The sequence below is a fragment of the Clupea harengus genome, chromosome 14 (assembly GCF_900700415.2).
Source record: "Clupea harengus chromosome 14, Ch_v2.0.2, whole genome shotgun sequence".
Lineage (NCBI taxonomy): Eukaryota > Metazoa > Chordata > Actinopteri > Clupeiformes > Clupeidae > Clupea > Clupea harengus.
The window spans coordinates 14,931,262-14,934,209 of NC_045165.1; positions in this window are offsets into that span (position 1 = coordinate 14,931,262).

Consider the following 2,948-nt stretch of genomic DNA (forward strand, 5'->3'; position numbering starts at 1 on the left):
CCGGTAATTAACACCGTTAGGATAGCTAGCTAGACAGTTAGGACACTGTCCTGTCAGGGGCAGGTTAATGTTAGTTAATAAAGGTAGGTCTACATCTCAGTGCCTCTCCAGATTAGTTAAATTAACTGAAGGTAAATTCATTTAATCTTTCCCTGCGGTGCCTGAACAATGCTGGTATTGGATATATGTATCTGCAATCGTGATGACCGTGAGATGCGGATTCTCCCTCTTGTATTGTGTAATCTGTAAATTCTCGCCTCAAATGTAAGCGTGTTATCCACCATATATCTATGTTTTAAATGTTATGCATATCCCTCCATTGCAGTATGAAGGCCCTTTTGATGGCTTCTAGACGGAATCAGGTTCTTTTGTCTCCAAAAGTTGTCTCGAGGCTCTTGGGATATCGTTTTGACACTGATAGCTGCCATTGACTCTAGTCAGCTCGGATAACTTGTCCGAGTTAGGAACAGTAAATATTGGTGGCGGGGCTTATTGATAGGTCAAATTGAACTGTTTTAGAACTTATTTTGAGCATCAAGTTCTCTTGAACTTTGGACATTATTTGTCTGTGAGTAGATATTTTGTGTTAGTACATTTAATGCCATTTAGAGGATTTAAAAATGACTTCGAATTTCTGTTTGTAAATGTTATTGAGAATTCGGTATTTAGCAGCTAAGTTATGCTAGCTCTCGTGAAAGCAATTTTTTCATGTCCCCCCCCCCGGAATTACTCTCCGAAATTTTACCATGTATTGTCCCCCCCTACAATGAAATGGGATCTCCGCCCCTGCATACGATACGTCCCATACATGTGAGCGTACACACAGTATGTGTGAAAGCACGACAGGATAGAGGCTAGTAATTTCCACACGCTGTCTCTTATCTGTGTGAGAGGCCATGTGAAATCTCCCATAGCAGCTTCTGGATTGGTTCCATCTCCACAGTGACAGAGCCCTCACTCACTCCCTGATATGGGCCTTTGCCCGGAGGCACCAGCTGGTAAAGGTGCACTGTGAGACCAGCTGGTCCTCTTCACCCAGCACTCAACAGGCCCTCTCCCTGTAGAGGATCCCACCGGCAGGAAACGGCCTCAGTCTTGGGCAGATAGTACTTAGCAGATCAGATACCTAGCAGGGCAGATAGTCTGCAGTTCAGCAGAATATTTTTCATCTTGCCAAGCAGCTGATCAAAGAGGATGTGAATGAATTGACATTGTATTTCACTTTTTTTTCTGTTTTTAGTAGGATTAGGATTTAGGGTTTCATTGTATTTATTGAGTGTAAATATCTGTCAGTGTTTTTCTTCTTTTTTTTTTTTTACATTTGTTCATATCGCAGACCTTTTTTGCAAAGGGACTCACAGTATAAATCTGGTTTACAATTTTCTAAACATGTTCCCTGAGAATAAAACCCATTACCTTGGTCAATCCAGATGAGTTACAGGATATAATCCGGGAATATACAGGGTATATTCCGAGCGTCATATGCAAATATCACACTCGGAATATGAAATGATGGTCCTGTAATCCAGTGCATTTGATCATTCAGAGAAGGAGTTACTGGAAATAATACCGTGTTTACATCTGCACAACAGCATCATAGATTTCTCTCATAATCATCAACACTGTTCACCTGCACTGACCCTCAACACGCTCTGACCCGGAGATGGAGTAGTGGAGTGCCGTGGCGGTCCGGTTTAACCCTTGGGAATGAATTGCCCTCGTGTGCACTCCTCCAGGCACGCTGCCATGCATCAGGGGGCATTCACCTCTGACATCGAAAACCCACTGTACTCTGCCGCTGCGGGGTAATTGACTTACCGGGATTGTCCGTATGAAATAAAGCGAGGCTAATTCAATTGGAAGTCGCTTGTTTAGCAAGCTAGTACCCGAAGTGAAGAAAGAAAAAAAAAGCGTATTATCTCGTCATGGCCCCTCTCTTTCTTTTCTCTCTCTCTCTCTCTAATTCTCTCTCTCTCTTGCTCTCCTTTTTTGCATTTGTCCAAGCTGGCCCGAAACAAAAGCATTTGGTGCTTTTGAAGAACTGTGCTCAGAAGAATTAGAGGATATCAACAAATCAATGGGGGGACTATTTTTCCCGGAGGGCCATTCCATCATGATGTCACTGGACAAACTGTTCCTGCTATCCTGTATGTCCAAAGCCATCAGGATCAAGTGGCCATTTTCCTCACAGGCCATCTTCACTAATCAAGATCATTTTGTGCGACTGAGCCCCAGAGGGGAGCAGTCGAGGGTTAATGTGTGATTTTCATTCAGTGTTGACCTTCAATTCTCTTCATAGAGTAGTACAATCAAGGTGTCACAGATTAAGTGGAGGCGATTGGTTAAAGTAACACTATGCAACAATTTGACACTTTTTGAGGTATGGTTTTTATAGGCAACTAGTTTTGGTACCATCCTCAAATTCATTTTGACAGCATATGGTCATGTGAAGGACAGATAAACACCTGTGTCTTTCCCACTAGTTATCCAGGATATGTATATATATATATATATATATATATATATATATGTATATATATATATATATATATATGTAGTTCTGTATACCGGGCTGGAATACCCTGCAAAAATGGAAGAAAGCTTTTACAGCATGACATTGCCAGCTATACTGCCAAAAGACACCAGTTAGTGTGTTGGCACGCTTCTATCAGTGTCAGCTGGGCTGTTGGTGGTGTTTGCAAGGTTTTTGCATGCCTTTTAGGTAGTTAGGTTACTAGTTTTGGAACAGAACTCCTTATTGCTGCTTAGTAAAAAGAAGTGATATGCAAAGCAACAACAACGGCAAAAATGTGTCCTCTTGTCTATACCACACTACTAACTGACAACAAGCCATCTTCTGGCCCCTCTTCTAAACCAAGGTTAGGTCAGTCACTGTGAGGTGATATAACATCCAGGTAATGACACATGTTTGAACCCAATACAGTTTC